We start from the raw sequence: 27,709 nt of genomic DNA on the forward strand, positions 1-27,709 counted from the left end.
TAGTAACAGCAATGTTTGTCTCCCCAACTCTGTAGACTGCATTCAGTTCAGTTTCTTGAGAAAATTAAATAATTAAAAATATCCTGTGTTTATGCCAAGGAAAGCAATGGTGTTATCTCTGCCATATTATTTTACTAGTAGCAACTTGAAAGACAACCACAGAACACATGCTGAATATTTCACCATTCTCATTCAAGTCTCTACTGCCACTGAAAAAAGTAGGTGAAATAACTGACTAGCACCTCATTGTGGTTAAAAAGAAGAGCTTTGCCCCTGCCTCTCTAAAGGAATCAGCAATCATTTGAGTACTTTTTGGAAATTTACTTAATTTTAAATAATGATGGTTTTCCTACTGGCTACAATTGAAATAAAAATGAAAATGGGTTGCGTAAAATTAAGATTTGTCCTATTCTGCCTTATAAAAAGAAATGTGATCAGGCTGGCACAACAGAAGATAAAGAGAAGAACTAGAAAAAGTAATATGCAGTCATTATTTTTCTACACTGACTTTTGTATTGGTTATGATTATGTTCATCAGAAAATTACTTTTTGTTTTAAAACTTCGTAATTTTTTTCCAAATGCCAGTTGCTGAGAGGAAGGGAGAGTGGTAGTGATGTTAGCTAATTTCAGTGAGAGTGGACCCATGCAAAATATGGTTTTACAGTGGACACTGACACTACATTTTTTTTTTTTACTGAAATATCAACATCACAAGTCCATGATGCAGGTTTCCTAGACTGGGCCCCTATACAAAAAATTTGTTTAAAAAATTTAAATGCATCTTCTACTGTGTTCCCTGCCTCTCTATCCCTTTTCTCAGAAAAAAGTTTAGAAATCATGGGGGAAAAACACCAACCTTCTTAGACTTCTTAGTCCACAACAGGTCTACTAAACAACATAGTAGCTCAAAGCAGCAGAAAGTCACTACTGTGGAGAAATGCTTAGTCCTCTATATCTTGAAACCTGGGAATCCCGTAGTATCTTCTGAGTCTAAGGTAAAAATGTGTTTAGCATATGACCGGTGTCAAGTCATCTAAAATGCACCTATAATAATATGAGATGACATGCTAGGAAAGTACATATGATAAGAACTGTGTGGCCACACATGGTGTGGTACATTTTCACCCCTTAGTTTATGTGTTTTGCTTTCCACTTCCACATTTTCTGGTGACTTTATCTAGTCTCGTTCAATCATGCTGTGCACATCACAGTCACTTACTGACAAGCAGCCCTGGCTGAAGCATTCAAAGAAACAACCTTCCACAAACAAAGCAGGCAAGTCCTGTTTCTCTTAAGATAAAATCTGCTGATCTCATTATTGATTGTCTGCTTTCAGGGGTTTTGTTTCCTGAAAGTTTGATATGGGGCAACAGAGGTGACAAAAGATTGGCACTGCGACCTGGAAATTAAATGGTCGACTATTAGATCAACGTCAAATAGGGTGAGGCTGAAGTGTTTGGCAAAAGCATTAGATGCTGTCTTGACATAATCTCTCTCTCCCTCTTTTTCTCTCCCTCTGCTTTATCTTGAATCTGTTTTGAACCCTCCCAGGCAATTTACTATACTTGTCATTGATTTTTATCATCTAGTGTGCCCCTATGAAGAATTACTTTTTGAATGATAAATCAGTTTCCCCATTTAAACAATTGTATGTCTCACCTTAATGTGAAAATAGGCAACAAAACAAAACAACAAAAAAAATAGTGTTAATACTTGTCACTGACCAGTGGAACCCTTGTGATTTTGAAAGGAGCACCAGATTTTCCTTTACTATGGAGACAATTATACTAGAAATAAATGATGAACCTTCTTTCTATTAAACTCTGATGGCTGCTAAGAAATAAATTACAGTGGCAAACTAGAATCAGTGAGCTAGAAGGGGGAAAAAGATAGAAAATAATTTTTCAGTAAAGTGCAGGAACTTGTAATTGCTTTCCAGTGTTTTCTGCAAATAGCCTATAACATGCCCAGATGTACTCCTCCTTACACAGGTGCTATGGTCTGGGTATGTAAGAGATGTTTGGAAGATCACAGTAATCATAAGTAATAGACTAATGTTTTCTAGTAACCCTTCCTCACTCTCCAACTTTCTGGTCATTCAACTGGCCCTTGCCTCATGTATATTATAAAATAACAGATCTAACATGTTGGTATAATAAAAATTGATAGGTAATCCCTACAACATTAAAAAAAAAATCTGGTTTATGATGCAAAGCCACTGTTTTAACCACCTGAATGTATGATCTCTGATCCACACAGGGATGGTCATACATATAGGGTTAACCTTCTGTCAAATCCATGGCTAAAGCATTTTTAGGAGTCCATTTCTCCAAAAGAAAACTTTAAGAAAAACACTTATCTAATTCTCCATTTTTTCTTGTCTGAAGGATAGAAGGGAAAGGAAATGGTTGTAGGCCTTACAAACCCTAACTAGAGGAATAAAAAAATAACATAGGGAAGAGATTATAAGAAAAATTTTGCAGTCTGTAACAATAGCACAGCAGTAGATGGCTTTATTTTATTAATGGAACAGAAAATATTTCTGAAGGTTTCCCTACCAACTTATCTCTGGAATGTACATTAGTTCTTCAAATACATTGTCACTGAACTCTATTGTGAAAGTTGTTTTATTCAAAATTGAATATAGAATTTTATTTCAGTAGTTCTTTCAGACACTCTAGTTGTATTAAATGTATAATATCTATGTATGTTGGTCCTAAGATGTCAGCACTACCAATAGAAATAGTTGTGTGGGATGCTAAAGTGGTGATATGGTAACAGTGACAACTTCAGAGCTCTCTAATGTGAAACTGTCTTTTAACTGCTAATCTCTTGAATCAATATGTGTTGCATTGATTCACTCTGTTCTAGAGTAACTCAAGAGTGTGCACATACACATCAATCTCTCCTAGCTACCTCTGCTTCTACCGTATGTTACATAGGGAATTAAGCACATTTAAAATGTTCCATTTCTACTCTATGGAACATTTTGTGACTATGTTCTCTCAGCAGCTCTGGTTTCCTTATTCTGAGGTGCTGAAAACTTCATTTTTCTTGTTTCCTTGACAAGAAAAGTAACAATGCTTTTTCAAAATGAGCAATTAGAACCACACTTCAGTCCTTTGAACCAGTACATAAAGGTCTGTGGTCAAGTTGCCTATATATTTCTCTAGCCTGCAAGTACTTGGTATTGTGAAGTTTGAAGCTTTGAATTACATTGCATATGTCATCCCACAATAAAGATATTGAGTCATGTAGGCTTTTTATGCATCTGAATCCAAGGTCATGCAGTATTTCTCTTCCTTTTCTTCTAGTAAGTGCAATTTTGTATCAAAAACTGCATGAAAAACTTATCATAATCCTATTTAAAATTATCCCATAAACAATTGAAAGCCATTCCTTTGCAAAAAATGTTAAAAATGAAACCAAAAACTGCACACTAAATCCCCAAATCTTTACTTATGGTTATGTAGTTGAACTAAACTTCTGTTGCTCTGCATTCTTTTCTATGGGGCAAAAAGTAGATCCACTTGCTAAGCAAACAAAAAATATGTCATTCAATCTGAGTGAATCAGAGGACCTTGGTTTCTCAGTCAAATATGAGTCCATTCCTTTACACTATGTTAAATCTGAAAAAAACTCAGATTTGGGGTTTAAGAATGTATAGAAAGGTTATGTCTACCTTTATCAGATAAAAAAAAGTAGAACATTTTGAGTCATCCATAGCACCAAATACACAGTGACCACTGATAATATGTGTGATAATACACTTTCAGAGCCTGACCCCTCTATGGATGGGCAAAGGTACAATTTCTTTCACCTCCAAATCCTGTGCTTAATTTTTAGCTAAGCTGTACCAGAATTTTACAGCTTTTTTTTGGCATGTTTTCTAAAAAAATCTTTCTGTCAAGCCCATGTAATGACACTGGACAGCCAAAACAGAATATTTAAGGTGTGGTTGGGAAGACTAAATACTGTCATCCAGATAACAAGTTAGGGAGTAACTATTAGTGATCTTATGCCTCCAAATCTGTGAGGAAATTGCCCCTAAGGAGGGAAGGAATGGCTGAGGACAGAGACTTCTTAACTCCATGTAGCTAAAACTAAAACCCAATGTCTGCTGTAGCACATCAGCTGCTCTGAAATATCTTTTATGTATTGGGCTCTTCAGCAGAACTGCTGTGCTGACTCTGCTGTCCCTAGGAATGGCTTCTGAGACCACAGAATTTCCCTGTAGGAGGAGGATGACTTCTCAAACCTTTTAATTGACGTACTGGTAAATTTCCTGCTTGAGATACATTTTCTTTAGTTTATATGGTGTAGGGAACTTACTGAGACCAATAAATATGAGTGTTTTGGTTTGGGAGTCTTCTCTCCCCCTTCACTCCTGGAACCAGTTTTAAAACTGCAGAACTCAATATTCAACACCAACAAAACAGACAATTGGGGATAGAAGCATCATAAAGTCACCCCAAGACACTGAGTAATTTCCTTACTTGCTGCTATAATTTATGAGGTTTAAATTTTGCCTTTTACCCATTATCCATGCCAAGGCTGACAGAAATCCCAAGAGCATAGGGGAATTTTTAAAGTATAATAGCATAGCTATAAAAATGTAGGAAATAATTCCTTCTTTTTTATATGTATATATGCTTGTAGATTTGTTACGTGCTTTAGAGGAATCTTGAAGCTTTTGTATATTTTCTGTAGTTGAGACTAGAACTTCAGAGATTGCCAGATCTCATCTTAAACTGAGATGTGATTGAGATTGCATCTCAAACTACCTATTTATCATGTTTGTGGGGATTAGGATTTAACTATGGCAGTTGAATTCTCCTTCAGGCTGAGAAAGTTATGGGTTGATTTTCATTGTCTTTTGATCCTGATGTTTTCTGGTGTACTCAATAGTAATGGCCGAGTACCCTTGGTAAGCGATTCTGATGCTGAGAAACACAAAATTGGCCTGTGAAGAAATGGTCTTCAGGACCTTGTTTTCAAGCATATGGGCCCTAAAATATATCCTTTTGAGAATTTTAAAATATAAGTTTCAAAAAGCTGTAGTCCACCTGTGTAAAATAGGTTTCTCTCTGCATGTAGTTCACGTTATAAAACATATAGGTAGATGATGTAGCCTTAATCACTTTAGGGAATATTGGACCTCAACCAGCCCAAATGATTTCCATGGGAGTTTTTAGTCTGTGATGTACTGTTCAACATTTATAACTATATCTTGTTTTCATTTTAAATTTTCCAAAACAGCATTGCTATCAGTGTATACAAGGAGTTGATATAAATTTGGATATTCTGTTTTAAGTAGAAAGGGTTCTACTTTTTTGTTAGTTTGTTTGTTTTAAATAAATCATGATGTATTCTTGTGGGAATATTTCTGATCACAGACACTTCAACTAGTTGAGAAAGTAAAGTTGAATGTTTTGCTTGGCATTAATAAGGGTTTTTTGCTAGAGGAATCCATCAGCTCTGCTCACTAATATTAATGTCTTCAGAAAGATTTATTGGCTGAACCATTCTTGTCCCTGTGAGGTTGCCTAATCCCTAAGGCAATGATTGCCTTGGTTGCCCCTGACTCCCTGGTCTGTGCTGCATCCCAACACAGGGAACAAAGGATTGACTCTTGCACAAAAATAAGTGAATTATGTAGTAATTTGCAATTTATGGAGGATAAATTCCTTTGTTCAGCAAGCCACACCTGTTTCACACACCTGTTTCTCACCTGTTGGACCAATGTACACTCTTTGTAGACCTGTTGTGCCCCATGGTGGATGGCAATACCATAATAACAAAGAAAATACATTTTGGATGTTTTCTTCTGAGGATGATATGACTGCATATAGTGACTTGCACCAGATGACAAAAAAACAAGTGTTCTTGAAAGAGTAGTACTTTCACATGTTTTTACTGGGAATAAAGAAAGAAAAATGCTATTTTTGGCCAGCAGGGGAGAGATCAATGGGAGACAGACTGAGAGACTTATTTCAAATTTTTCCTACATAATAGGAAAGGGAACCTCCTACCTATATTCAAAGGGAAAATTCTATAATTTAAAAATTATGTGGCTTATATTTTATCTATCTGGGTTTTCACAAGGAGAAAATAATATGTAAACATTTAAGAAGTTGAGAAATCTCAATTTCAGCAATGAACATGTTTTTTAAAGGCTAGTGTTTTCCTAACACAGACATTCCTGATTGGAATGGAACCCTATAACTTTGCTCAAGAGTCTTGTGTTTTTATAAACAGTGATTTAATATACTGTCATGTTATTTGAATATTGTAGGAGGATTTCTTTTAATTTCCGATCCTCTTTTGCTCTTGGACTAATTAATTTCAGATCATGTGTATGGTACATTGCTGTAGAACAGGGAAGAAATATTGAGGAAGGAAGGCAGGGCTGAACCAGCTACTGCTTCTGCAGGCATAAAAGTCAAGAGTTTTCTTACCCCTCAGCCAAAGGTAAGCACACCATTAATTTTATGCCTGCTGAAATCTGTCAACTGACTTTGGTAGCTGTGGAGTATCCTGCCATCGGGTCTCCACTGTTCTCAAGACCTAGCAAATTAAGAAGGTAAAGGAATGGTTGTCTGAGGAAGTCATCAAACAACAACAACAACAACAACAAAAAAGTGTGATTTGATCCATTCAGGAAAGAAGAGCAAATATAGACAAACTTTAGCTTTGAAGGTTGTGACTGACCCCAACAGAACCAAATAGAGTAAACCATGCACACAAAAAGCTGATGAGTTGAAAAGCACTAACAGTGTGGAAATTCCACAGTATTGGGCATAGCAATTGTTTAGATGTGCATACTGACTCTGCCACTATGCATATTTGTTTTGCACTAGCTCCCGTTTTGGTACTTCATGCATACACTCTATGGGGCCTGAAGGGAGCAGACAAGACAAACTACTCCTGATGTCTGTTGTCCTTCTCTTAGCAACTTCTTGGAATTACTGAAAGATGCAGTGGTTCTTCACCTGACATTCCACTCTCTGCCTTGTGTATGTTTATACTGTGTTTTCCCCAGTGACAAAATGCTGAATAGCTCCAAACATACTTTTCCTTGTATATTTTGACTGTGGATTTTTGGCTTCCAACAGTACATGGTAATTTCAGCCAATAAGTAAAATAATATCCTTCAAATACGATGTTTCACTAGTAAAGAGTAGATATCCTTTATCCAGCTGCAAATTGTTTTGGACTGTGAATTATGCAGATTGTGCAATAAAGGCATATAGCACTTATGTCACATGTCCCTAGAAAATAGATCTGTTTTGTAGGGATATAATTCTGTTTGAATGTAGTCCTTGGTATTCTTCACTAGTCTCTACCTATTCATTAGTATTTAAATTTATGTTAATTTCATCAAGGTGTGAAAAGATCTTTTTTTGCATATACATGAACAAATGATGTTACTATTCAACCAGTTATTTTCCTTTTTTTTTTTTTTTTAACTCAGGAGAAGCTTGTTGTATTAACAGAAGAAGTAAAGGAGAGATAATAAAAGCCCAGTTTTGAAGACTCAGGATATGTAGACATTAAAGATGTTTTTAAAGGAGGTATTCAGTATTCTCTTTCCTGATGTGAGTGAAAATTTTGGATGGTATCTTCATGGCATGTTCCACTTCCAGAATATATATATATATATATGTGTGTGTGTGTGTGTGTGCGGGCGTGTGTATGTTTGTGTGTGTACGTATGCACATATATAGAGAGCTATTTATAATAATTTGGATATGTAATTATTTGTAATAATTTATTATTACGAATAACCCATTATGTTACCGTCCTGGGACATTTCAGTGTAATACCTTAACTATGAAGATTCTATAGAACAGCAATTGTGATGGCAGAAATATTTGTTACATTTCAGAGTTGAATAAGCAGTGGATGTCAAAGTTTTCAGGGTACATATTTTTTTCAGAAGTGACCATACAATTTAAAAATTTGAAGGAAGTAAGTCATACCTTTGACCAGAAAACAGCTATGATGCTCTGTTAAAATTATTGTCAATTAAAAAAAATAAATTGTAGAAAACATTTTTAAGAAGATTTAACTTTCGTTATGCCCTTTTAATATTGTCCACTCCTAAAGTCAGTTTCTGGAATAAGATGCTATTTCTGCTGGGCTGAAATAATTAATCATCCTTCTGTATGGAATTAGCATTTATGAACTTTATATATCCTTTTGTTGCCCAAATGATGACAAAAGGTATATTCAGTGCATTTCCAAAGACCTTTTAAGTAGCTCAACAAAGCACATAATGCAGGCCTTGTCTTACAAGTCTGTGATGATACAGTTTAATAGTGTTATAAGGCTATGGTGGTGTGTAGTTGTCACTATGGTAGATTGTGCTGGTCTGTATAGATTTACTGTCATTCTTTAGGCTTTTCATACATGACAGAGGTTGTCTGAAGCACAGCAGGGACATGAAGCTTGCAGGGGTTAAGTGTTACTTGCCTCCTGGCTTGCTACATAGTCCTCCCTGCACACATACAGAGATGAGGTGCAGGGAACATCCGTCACCAGGCCGATGACATGATGGATTACTCATGTCATTGTCAGTACAGTCAAAATCACTCTGTTGCCGATAAGGTGGCCCCTTTTCTTTACTCTGGTTGAGTGATGCTATTTTTCCCTCTGGTTTTAAAACTGTAGATCACACAAACATCCCTTAAATCAAAGATGGAGAAAACGACTTCTAATTATACATAGTAGCTTGGACCATGAGAGACAAATTCATTTGAAAATTACTTTAAGAATAGACAGATGCATATCAAATGTTTTGCAATGCTTGATTTTTTTCCGATCCTGAAAATAAAATATTTTACGATGGACAATGAATGCTTCTTTGAACTCATTCAGAGACAGATATCCTTGACGTAGCACTGGAAGAGGATAAAGCACTGGAAAATGGTAGGACTTTGGAAATGTTTATAGGGGAGCTTTGCAAGAGCTGTGCAATGCAAATAAAAAGTTCAACAGGGGGCCTGATGCTGCTTGGCTCTGTGCTAGTCACAAACTCTTCTGCATGTAGTATCTGATGCTGCTGTCTTTCTCCCAGCTCATTCTGTGAAACCTGAAGAGGGGTCAGACATCAAGTGCAGCTTGGACAGGAGTCCTGAAATGTAAGCTGCAGAAGAGGAGTGTTGAGCACAGCATTTATGTTTCTGCAAAATTACTGTCAGAGAATTCCATGTGAGTTCATAGTTATTATCATAGCCTTTCCTGAAATAAAGTTTTGCTCCATAATGCCTATTCCACTCTGTCCCCACAAGCCTGAAGGTGGTACTAACACCTGAGATCACCCTTTGCTTAAGTTTTGTAAGAAATACAGATGACCCACAAACAGGCAAGTGTGTTTGGCAGACAAATGTGAAAGAACTGTTGGGCTTTCCATACCACAGGAGCACCACTTCCATCCCATATGTTATATTATAAGGCTTTCATGGCACACAGAGGTGCTGTTCCATTCACAGTGGCAGGATGATAATTCAGCCTAATTTTTTCTTATATTCTAATCCTGAAGTCAAACGTTCTACTGGAAAAATTTTGCTTGGAGAAGGAAGTCATAGTCACTGTCTGGTTACTCAGAATCGAAGAGATTTGGAAGAAGCACATGCAGGTATACTTTTAACTGCATGAATATTTTTTGATATTCAAACCTTTTTTGCAGTCTGTGCACTTTATCTGAAATGTATAGCATGATTTCCAACCCATTGTAATTTCCATGTTATTTATCTTTCCATTCCACTATATGTACATGTACCTTCCATACAGAGTATAAATATAGTCTGTTGTCCCTATATATTGTCTCTGCAAATAATCGTAGACAGCAAAAAAAAATAGTAAATTATTTCTCTCTGCAAGCCAGAAATTCTTTGAAAAACACATGATCACATTCACCTACTAAAAAGAAATCTTTTTACAGAATCTGCATGGCAGCTGACTTAAAGAAAATCAGAACAACTGAAAGTTTGTGCATGAATATCAAGAGCCCAAAAGGTATATACTCTCCCATACTTGCACACCCACATATGCTGATACATCTAAATAGCTTTGTTTTGAAGTTTGAATCAGATTTAAATGGAAAGTTATTGAAGAGAACTGTGTGGTCTGAATTTTAATCCCTGAACCCACCGGCTTCTTTTTTATTGCATGTGGTGTGGCCTTGAATTGCAGAATGTTTTGAACATACATAATGAGCTCAATGTCAAACTGTTGAGCCTTTTGTCTTTAACAATAAGCACTTAGCTCAACTAAATGAATAGAAATTGCTTTAGTGAATTACAAAAGCCAAGGTTTTACACTGCACTAATACTGACATTAATTAATGTAGACATTGTCATATTCTACAAATATATGGCATTAAAACCAACAGTTAAAAATGCAACAGACATCAATAAACAGAACAAATTTCAAGAGTCAAAGATGCTGCATAATAGTAATAGTATTTCTATTTCATTCTATTTCCATGGGTAACACTCTTTTCTGATTAATTTGCATTTATATAGGCTACATTTAGAACATATAAGGTACTGGCTGAATGGCAAGAACCGGAAAGACATAATGTAAACAGTGCGTGTAATTTCTCTAATTTAAAAAGAGATTAAATCTCTTAATTCATAGCAGACACTTTCTCCTACTGTATTTTGTAAAGGGCGCTTTGCAACACGATAACTTTTTTAGTGTTGGAAGAGATTTTCTTTCCCCAAAATCGGGAGGAGTAGTCAGAAATTTACAGTATACAGCAATTCATCCTTTAGAAATTCCTTCAACCTACTATTAGAGTTGCTGCCAGAGATCTGAATGCTTTTGCCTAAATCTCTGTAATCCAATAAGCTTTTGTGTTTAGCAGCTTGTTTTGAAACTTGTATAGCACCCCAGCCTGTGTCTCTGTATGTTCGTTTGCAGGCAGGTGAGTGCCCCAGGGCCTGATTATTATTCAAGCCAGGAGGCCTTCACAGCCCCAACCAGAATGTAATTTGTAATTAACTGTCATTTACTTCTGTCTGCACTGACTTGTTGTTCAAAAGACAGTGTATTTGAGCTGGTCACTAGCTTCTCTTTGTTGTGGATATGATGTCTTTCAGATCTAGTTTTATTCATAATGTTTAGAAAACCAAGTACTTGCTCTCTTGAAACCAAAGCAGAAAGGGGATTTCGCTGATTTTTCCTAAATGAATTAGGTATGTGCAATTATGAATACTTAGGTATGTAAAGGGGAGTATTTGATGCTCTGGGGTGAGTTTATGAGCAGAATAGTTAAGTTCATGTGAAATATATTTAATTGAAGTCTGTTAGAGATGGAGCATTCCTGATTTGAACTTAATGTAGTTGAGAACTGTAAAATGAAAGTGCATATTTAAGTTGTGGGAATTCTTCTTAACACATTTTAAACATCACAACTGTATTTTCTCACTGAAGCGGGACAACTAATGTATTCTGTGAATGTAGCCATATCATGAATTTGTAATTGTCCCCATGGTAATCTTTTGTTAGCGGAAATAAACAAAAGCATAACATAATATTCACATTTATTTCTTTAAGGATTGCGCTTCCAATTATTATTGACATAATTTTAATTCACAAACAGTAAAAAAAAAAAAAAAGAAAAAAGCCTTTTTATGTTTAAACTTCACGCACTTCTTTGTGAGAAAGCAAGCATGACATTGTGCAACAATTAATATCCACACACAAAGGCACTTTAAAAATAGGTTAAACTTATCTGATTCTGACCTTTAGCTCAGCCTTAAAGTGCTATACTGCTATTTTGCAGAGCAGCTGGCCCATTTCATCTCTTTTGTCGCTACTGCTGCTGCTCTTGCTGCTCACGTTGCCTCCTCCACCTTCACAGGTGCCATTGCTGCGGATCCTCAGCGGCAGCTGGGGCGGGAGACCCCCGGGCAGAGGGGCCGGGACAGCCCCCCCAGCTGCTCCCCAGCCCCCTGGGGACAGGGAGCGCGTCCCTCTGGTCCCAGCAGCTCTCGGCCTGCTCGCCATTTCCCAGCGCTATCGAGTCAGATCGCGTATTCGGGGCAGCACACACCGGTCAAGGGGATGCATAAAGAGGCTCAGTGGCGTTCTTTTGTCATACTTAAAAGGCGGGGTGGGGGGGTGGCTGGAGGGGGAAGAAAGAGAAGAAAGAGCGATGTCTATAGGAACGGCTTTCCCCCCGTGGTGATTTGCATAAAGTTGGATTAAGCAGCGCTTCAAGCCCCCAGAGGCTGATTACTTACACTGGGCCTTATTAATTATTTCCTTCTTTATTTGAAACAATTAAGGGGAGAAAATAAACACGGTGTCACTATCTCTTTTTAAGATCGGGAGCAATAAAAGCGTGAGACCCCAAAGAAAGCCTGCTTTTTGTGGAGTGTTTTCTGTTCTCGCCAGCCACGTCGGGGCTAGCAATTCCCATGTGTTATCAAAAGAGACAAGAAGCAGCAGGCTTTAGCACCTAGCTGAGCGGGATTGCTACATGCCACTCTAAGTGCGATTAAGCTTCCTTTAGTGCACCAGTGACATCACTGATGGCTCAAAGCTGCAGCTACTCAAGAGTATTAGAATGCATTTCATGCTTGGCTTACTCAAAACTGCAGAGCTAAAATTTACACCTTATTTGATGTTCTTCTCCCCGCTGTTAATTGGTAAAGGGATCTCTGACCCTTTTGATCTCTGCTACAATCCTCTAAATGCCCAGGTCTGCTAAACTGTTCAGCAGGAGATGCTCAGCAGTTGCCCAGTAATGTGAAGTCTTTTTTTGGCTTTCGTGCCTTTGGTTTGCATCCAAGTTGCACAGAAATAAGAGATGACAGTTGTTATAGATATGCTGGTTTAATTACTTGTCAGCTTAGAGCTGATATCTCGGCTAGCCAACGTGGAAGCTTAACTTTCTTCTAGTAGCTTAAAGCATGACCAACTGCTAGCGCTTTTGTATTTAGCTATAAAACTCTGGATACATTTAAGATAAAAAATTAAATAGAGGAAGAGCCTTTTTTATTTACTTGCAGAAGTAATCGGCCTTTGGTGCACTTGATTTCATGTAGGTCTTAGGTAATGTAAAATTATTTGGTCGTATTGATATCTAAGTGGATATTTGGACTTGTTTTAATTCTGATTCATAATTGCATGGAGAATACCAAATACACTTTTCCCTTGCTCCCTTTGAAATGGGAGGTTTAAAATCTTAATGGGAGGTTTAAAATCTTTATGGGAATTAAGGACAGGTGTATTGTGTTGACTCGACTACAAATATTGCTATACAAAGTTTTACCAGCTTTCCTTGAGGAGGCATCCCTTCAAAAGGAGCCTGGTGCAGATAATCTTAATGTATATGTGACTAAAAGTGATTAGCATGCACACACCTCTGCATATGTCTGACTTAATTGCACGGAATACTGTGAATTTTAATGGAGGTGAGGTAACCATTAAGCACCTTTGAAGAATTTGCTTAGTGAAGAGCAAATGAGGAATACCCTAATAATTGTTGCCTATAGGTGAAGGCTGGCTAAAACGTGACCTGACAGTCGAGACACCATACTCTCCCCCTCCAAACCCTGTCAGATGTTTTTAGTGTTTATCCCAGGCTTTGTTATCCACCAAGATACATAGTTTCCATTGAAGTGAAACAGATTATTGGTTACTATAGTTTCCCTATTGCTCAATTCAGTGCTGTGAAAAGCCGGGGACAATAGGTTTAAAAGTCCAGTTAGGACAAATAAATCCATGTTGAGAAGAATGGGAGAGAAGATACCTGTTCTTCTTTCTTTGATGTATTCTTTATTTTGTAGGATAGCCGGGGAATTAGTGGAGGGTTAATTGTTTGGTGCTTAGAGCTCTGTCTTTCCAGTTTACTGCAGAGTGAAATGTAGTACTATAAAGACAAAGTGAATATTGCTTGATTTCCTCCCCTCCCCCCTCCATTCCAGTTTTCAAAATGTGCAAGATACTGTAGCTATGCCGTGGGGACAGGAATACAGATTTCTGAGTTCAATATCTGGCATTATATTTTTCCCTTCACCCAGTCTCATCCATATACTGTTTCCATGCCAAAATGGTAAAAGACATTTTCTTAGAATCTGAGAAAATTACTCCACCTGGAATTTTGAGGTTAAGCTACAGAAAATTTACATTAAGGGAAGTGAAAATGTCAGCTTTCACCAGGATATATCAAGAACCAACCATCTGAGCACGCTGGCAAAATTAATGCATTCTAGAAGGCCAACACACAAATGTTAAGAGGGACTTGATGATACTGTGCAGATTAAAGCAGTGGCTTTTTTGCCTTTGGAAGCTATGTTTGCATTCAGCCCAGTATGACTAGGAAAAAAAGTTAATTTGATTTGATAACTGAAAAGGTCACACATTTTGTTCAGCGCCTTGCATGCTTTTTTTCCTTAACTAGATTCTCTGTTTCAGTCAGAGCTCACTTCTAAGGATTTCTACTTTGCTTTAGCCCTTGTTGAATCCTGCCAAGAAACAGGTTGTGGACAGCACTCTACATGCGTAATACAATAGCAAAATGGAAAGCCACTGAAGTCAAACTGTTCCCAGCTTATTTGGCTTAATTTATCCTATATTTCTCGTTCTTCTCTGCAAGTTCATGGGGAAAAGGGTGGAGGGGAACAGAGTTAATTAAGCTCAGTCTGCAAAATACAGTGCAGATAAACTATAGAAAAAGCTTAAACATTGGCAATCTCTACCAAAAGTCCAACCTACTTCTCTGGAAGTGTTATTTGACATTGCTGAAGGTTTCATCTTGATTACTTTCAATAAAATCCAAAGTAAGGATGGCTGTCTTGGCTCAGTAAGCAACAAGGTTTTATCACTAATTACAATCCTTTATTACCAGTAGTTTAATAGGTTTATGATAGGTCATAAAACAATTCAGCATGGGAGTACATAAAAGGAATAGGTTATACAGCTGTGACATCTTAATATCTATTCATTGTAATCATTTTATGATCTTTAATGGTAGCATTTTTTATACAAGTTTGTATGCTTTTACATGAAATAGATGGCCACCAAAAATGGGAGGTGAAGGAAAACCACATAAATATGGAGTAAAATACTTAATGAGGCATTTTGAAAACTTCTAATGTCAAAAACATGTAGACTGTATCACGCATGTGGAGTCTCATTATGGGTAATTATAATAAAATTATAAGTGCTATAATAATTCTAACCTTGAAGGCACAATAAAGGATAGTTATATTTGCCTTCCTAGCCCACACATCTGAGACGTTTTCCTCATTAATTATATTTCATGTAAGTATAATTATGTAGTGTAAGACTAAAATTCGAAAGCATTTGCTAAATCACTGTTAATGGCAGCCTTATTCTTCAGAGCTTTAATATAACTAATTATATCTAAAGTTATAGGCTGAAATAAGAAAAGGAAACAAAGTAACATTTATGCTGGATGGGATTTTTTTCCCTACTGATTGTTTTAATCTGTAATGTAATTAATGAATGGGAAGTGAGTTAGCAGAGAAAATGGATTGTTTGAAACTATAGTAAAAGTCAAACCTAATTCCTCCATTATAAGTTATTTTGACTTTGGCTTCACTGGAATCATGCTGGCCTAGAACTCTGCATTTTCTGAGACACAGAACAGTATGTTACAGGCTTACAGACATTTTGGAGAGGGTACACTACACAAAGCATTCTTACAGTTTCTGTAGTGCCTAAAATATTTGACTGTGATTAAAATACCAAGTCACATTGTGCATGATGGCAAGAAAACAGTGTTTTGAAATTTTGGAATACTTAATTTACTAAGATTTGTCTTGTCACATTTGTTTACAAGTCTGTACTTTTCTCCATCCAATAATTGCTACATTAGAAGCTTTGTTGATAATACAGTTATTTTGACTTTAACTTGAAAGTAAATGTATATTCAATACCTCAGTATGGAAAAATTCAGTACAAAGATACATCTTTTCTTCATTATGAATGTATGAACAACACTATATATTTCAGGATAGAGATTCAAATATATTTTTATATTTTCACAGAAATAAAGGAGAAACAAAATTACTTAGTATGCAATGGGAATTTTAGAAAATTTTAAGGCAGATATTGATTTAAAAATAGTGCTTAATATACAAAGGGGTTTTTTTCCCCTAAAATTCAACCACATAATATCTGGAATGAGGAAATCTGAAGTTCTTTCCAATGATGAAAAGATGATTTACAAATTATTGCAAGCTGATTTTGAAGAGGGAAAAATATACAGTGATTCAACAGGCCTCCCCAAATTAAGGCTTTACTTTTATCTTCTTTCCTTTACTTACCATAGTTTATTATGTTGTACAATAATGCACATAGCTGCAGAGTGTATGTGAGAATTTGACACAACTAATATATTAAATATGTGTTTATTTTGTCTGTGCACACATAATCACTTATTTTTAATATATTTCCACAATAACTATTCCATGATTTCAGGTTTTATCAGGATCAATGATGCTGAGTTTAGGCGTTCCAAAAGGATATGGTTAAGTCATCTTTTAATTATTACTTGCTGCTGGGTGTTTCATACACCTGCAGATCTATTCAAAGGCAGATATTTATATGTACTTCAGAGGTTTATACACATTGGATGTTCCAGGCAATAGGAATTCTTCAAAAAGCAGTGTTTTGAAATACCTTGAAATACCTGAAAACTAATACCTTACACCTTTTAAGTGTCTTCTTTCCATGGCGCAGAGAGTGGGATGTAAAAAAGAAAAAAAAAAAAGAAAAAAAAAATTTCAATTCATAGAGCAGTTAAAAACCTGAAGTCCTCTGTATTTAAACTGGAAAACAAAAGGAAACCTGCCATTTCAGAAAATTCTTTCTATTGTGGTCCTTATCCCCCTTTCCTTCCAGAAACATACTGCTGCAGGACTAACCTATTTAGGTGGGATTTTCAAGAGAGGATTTGAAGAATTGTACTGAAGTACAGAGCTGGTAGTATTTGGATTTATGCTGAGGCTTTCTCATGGGGTGAGTTATTAGTTGCAGCTGATACAGTGTTGGTAATTTAACTACCTGGTATTTGAAAAACCAGGCACTTATTTTTTTACATATATTTTATATACTAAGAGAATAATGTTGACAGTTATGTTCCCAAGCCCCTGTTACAGAGTTAAATAGGAGGATCTTATTCTGCTATCAGTCACCCTTTGCACAGAATGCAATTATTAAATTGTGGTTATTCTGTTCCTGATAAAACGAATAATTTCCCTAAGCAAATAGTTTGTAATAAGTGAAACAGCTTTAATTACTTTGGTGCTATAGTAACAATTTATTTTCTTTTCTTATGTTCTCATTACTGAGGGTCTATCTATGAAGACAAGTTAGAGCAGTTGCTAATAGGGCATGTTGCTTAAAAAAAAATTTCCCCTCTTATTTCACAGCCTACTTTGTAGTGTTTTGACAGAGATTTTTTGGGAACAGAGTACTACTATATGGTACTGTAGTTTGCTTTCTGGATCCTGCTTTTACTTGCTTCTGGCTAATTTGCACATTCTATAGGATACTAGACAAAGCCATGGGAGGATTCAGGTGTGATAAATGTTAAGTGTTTCATAAATTAAATCCAGTTAATGATGTTAAACACCTACAAATTAATCAAAACAGCACCTAACTTTTCAGTGTCTGGCCCTCAGACAACAATTAAAACCCAATGTTCCTAATATCTATCTAAAGGGCATGGGGCTGATCAGCAAGTAATCCTGAACACCCACAGGTGAAGTGAGGAGCCAGCTGAAGCAGCTGATAAGAAACATAATGTGATGCTCGAGTCTGATATCTCAAGCTGTTCTTCCCTAGAGGTTATCTGAGAGAAGAAGGCAGAATGGCACTGTCCTTAAGATATCTGTGTTTTGGAAGCCCCTCTTGAGCGTTGTTGAACTTATGGCCTTCCTCTGAGATGAACAAGGCTACCTCTTTTCAAAATGCCATTGTCAAGATGATACGACTGTTCTTAATATATTTATTACATTCAAAACTAGTGTGCTGAGTCTAATTTTCCTTGGAGGAAATCACCTTCTTTTAATGTAACTGGAATGAATTTTCACCTGTGAGGTATAAACTGTCAGAGCTCTTTCATCTTACAAACTCTTTGTGTTTTGAGAGAAATAGAGAAATCTTCCTTCACCTAAAGAAGAGCTAATTCAACAAGAATATTCAAGTCCAGTCACACAATGGTCTTATTTAATAGTTATTTCAGTGTTTTGCCTCTGTTTGCTTACAAGTCCTCTTTTTGTGGAGTTCCTTTGGATTTCCTCAGATCTTTCTTCCACATGCATTGGTGTAAATAGATTTCTTGGTTTTCAACAGGTCAGTTTTTGTTGTTAGGTTTGCTGTGAGGTGGGTTTTTTCCTTAGCCAAAATGACTAGATTTTTTTGTCCCTTAATATTGTATTACCACCTCCTTAAAGGCTACAGGCTTAGGAATCAGTTTGATTCAGCTGAGTGTTCCTGTAGAGTATCCATCAAATACTTCCTGCAAATCTAGGTCCTTTATCAAGCACTAAGATAATTGGAATTAGATCTGAGGCCCATGCCTTTCAAAGAAATAATGCTCATTAAATCAATGCTAATGGAGTGATATTACAGAAGTACAAGTCTTAGTATAAAAAAGTGAAGTAGGACACAACTTATATAGTCCAATATTAGGATTAATACAATGAAAACATTTGACCTACCTTGAAATCTTTCTTCATTATGCTATTCATTATCTAAAGCAAATATGCTCATCTGTGTCAGGTTTTTTGCCTTTGATTAACTTAACCAGCTTCATGCACACTTTTTTAACTTTTTTTTTTTTCTATTTTGATATCTAACTTATTTTCAACACAGGTACCTACTCTTTACTAGAGACAGCACCCACTATTTTAACAGTTTAACCAAATTGCTTAATATGGTTAAATTTTTGTCTCACCTGATTCCTTCTTAGGTATAGAAAATGCCTGCCTGAAACATTATCTTTATGTCCTCCTCATATGTAACAAAATTTCCCCATTTTCAGTTGCATCAAAATAATTGCTGGTAGATGAAATACTTTCTCTACTTCCCTGATGTAATTCACTTAAAATTTACAGTAAAACTTTCCTAAAATAAAGTGTCAGTAAAACCGGTGAACAAATCAAATTTGCATTCTATTTAAGATTTGGCTTGTCCTGTTAGGTTCTGTTAAGCCTGACTTGGTATTCTGAGTTGAAAGGAATTCTGTATTTCAAAGAGAACTTGTAATCATCAATCTGCTTGAATATGACTCTGCAGAATTAATCGTTTATATCAAAATGAAGATAACAAATAGGGGAACATGGTGCTGCTTTATTAGCATTTTTAAATTTTAAAATCTCTCTTTCATAAATTTCTGAAATTTACCTGGATCAGGTTCTAGATACATGTCAACTATTTGTACCTAAGTAAAATTTCCCCATGAAACTATTTTTAAAGCTCCATTTCCTCAGTTTGGATTATGAGTAACAACAAAAGAATTAAAGTGTAGTTGAACGCATTAGTTTTTACTAATTGAAATGTTGTCTGTTACTTACTTTAAATAATAATCTTGCTTCAAATATAATATATGCTTTGATCAGGAAAATTTCTCTTACATAACTGAAATGCTGATATTTCACAGTTAGAAATGTTCATAATTTAAATAAGATTTTGAACAATTTGGGGGGTTTAATCTATTACTTAAAAGAGGCGGTTGAACAATTTGGGAAGGCCCACAATATGTGAATGTGAGTGCTGCTGTCTCAGACAAAGACGATAAAACAATTTAAGAATAGAACTCCTCTAACCTTGGCAAAGCATTCAGTTACCTGTTTTTCCTGAAAACTCTGGATTAAATATTGGACATGAAGGACATATGGGATGTTTTACTTGTTTCCTCGACTTGCACACTGTTCCCATTGGTGACATCTTGTTTTCATTTGCCAAGTGCCTTGTACCAGCTGGCAGCCACCTCTCCTGTCTACTGTTTACAGATCCAGTCACTGGTGCAGCCAGCTTCCATCCTTCAAGACAGATGCTAATACCCATGAACCATTAGGGTTAAATGTCACAGGAGACAGGAACTTCAGCCCAAGAGCTCCAATTTAATCCTGCTTTCTGTGAAAACCAGTATACTGGAAACCCATCACTTGAGCTCATAAATAATCTCTCTTGTTAGAAGTCCTAAGAAACACTTTTAGCAAAGGACATTTCAGTCTGTCTCATTATTATTTACTACGCCTCTCAAATCCTCTGTGTTTCTTTTGCTGTATTCCCAAAAAACTTCCATAGGAGACCAAGGAGAGGAGGGACTTGGGAGATTGTTTGAGGTCTGTGGGACAGGAGCACTGAGGGAAGAGTGGAATGTTTGGCTACCTTGAAGTTGTCTCTGCTGGCAGAGCTTCAGACCTGCTAGACATTGAATAGCACTACTCTGTCCATCTTAATGCATTCTCACAAGTCGGACAATATTCTTTATTAGAGCTGAGAGACTTTAAATTTGACATCAGCAGTAACTAGCACAACCACACCAGTTCCCAGCCTCATTTGATTCATACCCAAATTAATACCTCTTGGGCAGAATCTGAGCCAAAAGCCTCAGCATGCCATTCAAGTGGGTCTCAAGGGTTTCATACATGCTCAGATTATGCATGCCTTTAATCCTATTGCACATTAAACAGCATGAATAGGACAACATCTTGGTCAGCTGAAATCCTAAAACAATATTTAGATCAGACTAACTGGTACTAAGCATCTTGTACTTAGCTGCTCCCCCAAACACAGAGTTTTTCCTGACATGTCTTTCCTTGCCCACTGGGTCAGGGATCAAAAAGACTAAAACTTACAAATGATCCCCTGCTGGCTTCCAAATCCCAACCACAGAATCTGTGCTCAAAATCCTTTGGAAGAGTAGAAGTAGTCACTGAGGTGCATCTGTCAATCAAAATTTTCTCATTATTGTTTTTCATTCACCTCATCTGTTTGGATTTACACACTACTTCTCACTCAAGCTTTGTATTTGACTCAAGGCTGAAACAGCACTTTGTCTTGCACACTCATGCCTGAGTGCTGTGCACTCAGTGCTCTAGAAAATATGGAACAAAATAGCAATTGCACGCTGGAAGGAGTATGTATCTTTCGTACTCACAGAGAATTATTTTGATTTTTAGGGGCAATTGTGATATTTTGGAACAATATATGTTATTGCCAGTACTTAGGGTGTAAAAGTACCTCAAAGGAATTTGGTAGTTTAACTGTTCAGAGTGACAGAAGCAGAATGGAAATTATTGTCGTGGAAAACATTGGGGTGCGCTTGAGACCATACAAGAAGTTTGGGGACTGTGGTCTTATCAGATGGAAAGTAATGAAATGGAGGAAAACTTCTGCATATGTAAGGATGTAACTGATGTGATGGGGTTGTGAAAAAGAATGGCAAGTTTCAGAATACATTGCACCAGATTATTTTATCACAGACCAGGTCTGCTAGTGCCATGAGGGAAGACAATCAAAAGACTACTTTAGGAACATCACATGCAGGACTACCTATCTGTATTCAGGAAATATAAAGCTAAATGCAGGAAAGATTTATTAGGAACATGCAGTAGCTATTTTGTGAAGATAAAAATATCTCACTTCTTTAGAGTAAATATAAGAAGGTTTGGAGGAAATGTAATAACTCAGAAATACAGGGCTAAATATTCAAGAAGACGAAGAAGAAGAAAAGTTTTTACATAAAAGAATTAAACGAACATAAGACAAGTCATAATAAATTGGTTTCAAATGCATTTAGTTTGCTAACTAGATGATATCTAACCATCCAAGAAATTAGTTTTTAGTTTCCAAATAGGAGAATGCAGTAGGACCTCAATGTAAGATGGTGATAAGAATGAAAGATTTTAAAACTTGCTAAAGAGAATTCTGGGGGGAAAAAAGAGATTAGGCTTGTGATAGGGATTATTAGGTATCCAGTGTGTCCAGGGACTTGAAATGAGTGCTGACTGTTTACATTGCATATAGACTGAATTAATCTTGTGCAATACTTCTCATACACCTTCCTGAAAGCAAGGAAGGAATATTTTCATATCTTGGTAAACAACTTTCTTACAGGATGGAATGTTCTCTTTTTTGTGATGTGTTGGAAATTGACCATAACCAGACAAAAGTTATAGGAAGGATATTCAGAAGCTTTTATGCTTATTCTACTGCAATTGATGTTCAGTTCCATACTATTTTATCTTTCTCATTTACCCAGGGTAAAATGGCCATTGAGTTTGGCTCTACAAGGAAAGATTTCCTTTATTTGAAATTTGATGCACTTTTGTACTATGGAGCATAGTGCTTGGTTTCTAGGCTCACTTGAGAGTTTTATTTAATTGCTTTCCTAATAATGCAGGGACACAGCTATTGGAGGTGACCATAACCCCCTCTGTGTCCTTTCTGTGACATTCTGTAGTTATGAATTTTACTGAAGATCTTAATTTTCCTTTGGTCCTGGGAAATGTGATAGGTGGAAGTAGAATAGACATGTGGATAAATCTAAAATAAACACATATCATTGTTAGCTGAAATTGTGAATGAACAACTCAATGATCCAAGTAATGCCTCCCAATCCAGTCTTTAGAATCTCTCAGGTTCCAGTCCTATGACTGCATGCATTTAATCCTTCCCCTGTGCCACCAATTCCCCATTAATTTCACAGATTTCACTTGCTCTAATCCTACAGATTTCTCATGAATTCACTGAAGTAGTTAACATTCTCCATCATCATCCTTCTCTGAACTAGACATGTGCCTTGCAACTCTCAGAAAATTAATCACTTTTCCATCAAAACAGCATTACTCCCCAAAAAATGCAGCATATTTCATACAAAATTTCCCATGTTACTAACCTTCCTTTCAGACCCATAAATTTTCTCTCACCCTTTACTAGAATTATCACCCATCCAAACCAAACAATTTCTAAAAGTGAGCAAAACATATCCCATTACCATCAGACAGAAAGACCTTCTGTGTCTGGCCCAAGGAGTTCTTCTAAATAAATCACTCTAACAGAGTACAGTCTTAATGTTCTTTTTCATTGTAAAATATTTTACATTTCTTTTAACATATTGCCTGTTCTTCTTGGGGATGTCTTTCACATCTCAGTCCTGGGAGACAAGTCCCTTTATGATCACATGGGGAAGGTTCATTCAAAACACAGAAATACTGAATATTGAATGATGAATACTGAAATAATACTTGACTTGAACTGCATGAAGAAAAGCAGTGAACCCAGTCTGAAACTCGGAAAAATACCTTTCCAAACTGTATTGCCATTGTTACTGGCAAATAGATAGAGGGAAAATACTCTGGTTAGTTTTTTGAGTATGTTCTTAGTTACCTGAACAGACTTACACTGAGAATTTGAGCTAAAGGAGCATTTTTTAACTATGTGTTTAAGGAAAGTTTATCCCAAACCTTATGGCAAGTAATCACTCACTTAAGATGGACTGATGATACACTCTCAGTTATTAAAGAGGGAGTGTTTTTAATGAACACTGTGAAAAAAACTGGGCTTAAATCCCACCTTTGCCATTCCCTGTGTTACCTAGGCAACACTTATATTCTCTTTATATCTGTTTCTTCCTGTGAATATTTACTATAATAATTCTTGACCAATTCACAGGGGTGTTGTGATGTGAGCACTAATTAATTCACACCTTCACAGTTAAAAGGTGCCATGCAAGCATTAACATCATTATTTTTAATAATATTTACTTAAGCTGTATTAAAACCTTTCAGACAGATCCCACTGATTTTACATTTTCCTTCAGACTTCTCAGACTGACTTATCTAAACAGTAAGGAAGCATATGATTATGCAGAAGGGCCAAGTAGGAGGGTAGCTACTTTTTGAAAACAGACATTTTAAAAATAACATGTACAAGTCAGCAAAGCTGACTGGGAATAGATAGGGGTTTCTGTCAGGTTGGAATGATAAATGGAAGGGCTCTAGTGGCCCTTCTGTTTGTTTAGACCTCTTGTTCCTGCTACAACTCTGCACAGAACTAGCATTGAAGTGCCTACTGTTAAAACATAACATAACCTGACAGTGATCAGCCCAGAGGGCTTTTCCAAGAGAAGGCCATATTGTTCTGCATGGGGAAGTGCTCTACCACGAGATGTCCTGAGACATGAAGGAAAGCACCGAGTGCGGAAGACTTTCCAGTACATTAGTAGTATATGGAAGGAGCTGACCACTCATACATTAATATGGCCTTGTCCCAGGGACTGACATATGGGAAAGCATTGCATCAGATTCTCTGCAGACTGCTTGTTTTCTCCTTGTTTTATAACAACAGATACAAAGTGCAAGAGACACCAGATTTAACATTACAGGGCCTGAATGCATTCCGTGTATGGTTAAGATACTTAACTTTTATATTTTGCAGATGACTGAACAATTACAGATCCCATTATTTTTTTACTATGCACTATTTGTAAAGCCACTACGGAATGTTTACCTTGGGAACAGCTTTAACATTAAGCATATTATATACCAGCCGGGCCATTTGTAGTTAAGCAGTTTTCTGCTAATAGCCCTAAAGTATTCTGTTTCTGACTCCAGAGGATTTTTAAATGTCATGGAAAAGAGTGAGTTTATGATACATTTAAGATCTTTATTCAGGTAAAGTAAAGCAGCCTGCCACTGTCTTGAAAACAAAATAAGAATGAAGGAAAATTCTCATGAAAATTAATGTAAAAAGAATAATAACAAATATTTTCAAAAACTCTACATAGAAATTTTAAAAAAAGGTTGCTCTGAAGTTTTGTGTCTTTTTCTTTCCTGTTGTTTTTTTTTTAATGTAGAGTATTAACATGTCAAGATGTCTACTTATGCATAATTATTTTTGCAATGTAAAGAAACAGTAAGTATTGTGTTACTTGAAAACTTTGTTGAAATGCATCTCCAGTTTGCACTGGTAGATTTCAAGTACACCTGAATTTCACCAAACTTTGCACATCTCAGGGATGGATATGCTGCCGCCAGCAGGTTTTCCACAGCTTGATTATTGGTCTTATTCATTTATTCAGTGCAGCTTTTTTTTTTTTTTTTTTTTCATGTCAGCTCTACTAACATGAAAGAGCTGGAAAGGGTCCACAGACATAATGCCTGGCAAATAGTTGGTATAGCCCTAGTATTTCCCCACACAAAAGAAGAGCCTCTTCTGTTATTGAGATGAACAGACCTACATCAAGATGCCTCTCTAAAGTACTTATAATAGCTCAAGGTTGTTATGGTTGAGAAAAAAACTTACGAGTGATGAATAAAAACTGAGGTGTGATGAGAGACAATTCAGTGTGATGCTTGTCCCACCCAGCATTTTAGGGTCAATATTCTATTGATTCACAGTAACACAAGCTAAGAATCACTGTTGACAGTATGACACTGCCAGAGTCTGAATACTTTTTCAGATTCATATACAATGACTGAATGTGATCAGTTCCTCAGAAATATTTTGGTGAATATTATCTTATATTTCTCTGTAAAACCAAGCTAGGAGAAAAAAAAAACAAAACACCCATCTGTATAACTATGAAGACATCTCTTATGCTGACAATCCTCAAAAAGAATTTCATTTTTTGAAGGAATCCTCGCAAGCAACATAATTTTCTCACAAATAATGAATATTCCCTTTGCTATTCACTAGATCAATCCATGCAGTCAGACATACAGTGAAAGGATCCAAGATGCAGAGAAATTAGCAACAGAAAGAAACCAGCAAATCAACCTTCATGCATTTAATAGACTGCTGCACTTTCCCTCCAGTTTCAAGCTCTGCATGAGCATATGTTTTCCCTTTTTTTTTTGTTTTCTAGAAAGCACTCAAGGGGCCTCTATGAAAGTAGCAGGGGATGACAAGTTGAGTTTGCCAGCACTTCCCTGTGCAGGTGCTTTGCTCAGTTTGTGGACACTAAGCTACATGAGTGATTCCTTCTGTTTACAACTATGATACAAGAGCAGACATTCAAGGAAATCTTTGTGTCACTGATGGTTTTCCCCAATGTCTTAGAAATGATTAAATGTTCCCACTGAAGCAGATAATGAGGAACTCTGTGGGAAAAGTGGATTTTAATTTTTTTGTTCTGCATTTACATGGAGACTGTTTGAGATGCCAAGAATATGATAATTAACGTCCATAAAAATATTCTTGATTCAGACAGCACTTTTCAGGAATCAGCCATAGCTCAGATGTTGAAATCATGACCAGTTATCAGCAGGTGGTGACTAGGTGATTATCTGCCAATTATAGTTCTAAATGTCATATTATTAATTGTAGATTGATACAAGCTAGAAGGTGTTTAGCTAATGTCTTAGTGTTGGAAATTATAATGGAGGGACATATCTAATTTCTAGTTCTTGGGGTCTAGAGTTCAGGGGTTGACATAATGGGGAGTCTAAGGTGTGAAAGCCACACCTAGGAATACTTCTTGTCTTTGTGGTATATTTTCACTTGCTATCTAGAAATTCTGGACAGTTTCTTTTTCTTTTGCTTTGCAAAAACCACATTAAGTGTGTACAGTAAAAAAAGGTCTCACTGTGTCAAAGACCTGGTCATTGGCCTTTTGGAAATGCTGCATGCAGTCTGGAATGATTACCACAGCTCTCAATGTTAATCTTCAGTCTTATTTTCCTCTATTTCATTTACATGTCAGGAACCAACCAGTAATCGAGAGGACTGGCAAAAAGTGTTTTCTTGGTAATTGCATTTTATATAAGTAATTAAATATGTATTGTAACATGGCTTAAAAGCACGAGTTATTGCTTGTTGGGATCCTAAGCCATTGGGTTTTGAATTGCTGCACCAGTGGATGTTTAATGATGTTGAGCACAGTGGAACAGAGGCAGTGGGAGGATATGACAAACAGGCAGACTTCCTGGAATACGCATTTTGGTGTTGATGAGGCACTACGCAGAGGCATGCCTGCTGAACCAAAGTTAGGAATTTGAGCTCTGGCCTCCCACATAGTGGGTCTGTATTTTAACAACTGGGGTACTGTAAATAAAAGGAATGCTTCCCTCTGAGGTCCCTTGTGAGACAGGGCTCATCAGACTCTTGCACAGAAACACAGGAAAAGATGACTGAGTATTCCAGATGGTCGTAATATTCTGAATCGGATGAAAAGGGTGGTTTGAACCTCAGGCATGCTGGGTGCTATTTTGCTTCATTTAAAAGTAGTTTACCCTAAAAGTTCTAGGATTTTGCTCCAGGGCAGTAGGATTTCAACAGCTTCCTTTTCATGCTCTGAAAGTTCAGGGTCATTTCTGGAAGCAGTCTTTTGTTTGAATTGCTTTGCAAAAGTACATTTATTCCTGAAGATAGTTTCCTTCTGAATCTTCTTGTTTAGGAACAAATCCGGCTGACGTTCTCACCACAAGTGCACTTTTCTGTTTGTATATATTCTACTTTGATATATTCTTATTTTAGCAATAGGTAAGGAAGACTGAAATGGTAGTGTTAAAATACCTTTTTTTACAGGAGTCATTGGTCTAATACTGAGTAATCCATCAGTTTCGGCCACAAATGCAAATTTGATCTAACTCTAACTTGGCCTTGAAGACCTGTTAAAACTGAGAGTGATCTAGAGAAGATTGTAGTGCATTGTGAGCATCATTTTAAAGCAAGTTACCAAACACTTTAGGCAGTTATGACAGACTG

Source organism: Cinclus cinclus, chromosome 1 (genome assembly GCF_963662255.1).
Source record: "Cinclus cinclus chromosome 1, bCinCin1.1, whole genome shotgun sequence".
NCBI classification, from domain to species: Eukaryota; Metazoa; Chordata; class Aves; order Passeriformes; family Cinclidae; genus Cinclus; species Cinclus cinclus.